This window comes from Pteropus alecto, unplaced genomic scaffold (assembly GCF_000325575.1).
Source record: "Pteropus alecto unplaced genomic scaffold, ASM32557v1 scaffold164, whole genome shotgun sequence".
Classification (NCBI taxonomy): domain Eukaryota; kingdom Metazoa; phylum Chordata; class Mammalia; order Chiroptera; family Pteropodidae; genus Pteropus; species Pteropus alecto.
The window spans coordinates 15,660,912-15,661,212 of NW_006439568.1; positions in this window are offsets into that span (position 1 = coordinate 15,660,912).

The window sequence follows — 301 nt, forward strand, 5'->3', positions numbered from 1 at the left end:
TTCCCTACATCCTTTTTCTCAATGAAATCATGATTCTAAATATTTTTTATTATATACGAAGTTGCAAAATGCAAGAAACAAAATAGCATATGTGTTCACATATGTTTTCACACAGGCATGCAAAGAGTCTGGAAGAAAATACACCAAGGTTTTAATAATTATTATCTCTGGAAATCAAGATTACAATGTGGATTTTTTCTCCTCTTTTTGTTTGTCTGTAATTATCTTTGTAAAAACAATAAGCATATGTAGCTTTTTCATTTTAAAAAGAAAGTATAATCTTTCTGCAGTAGGCCCCATA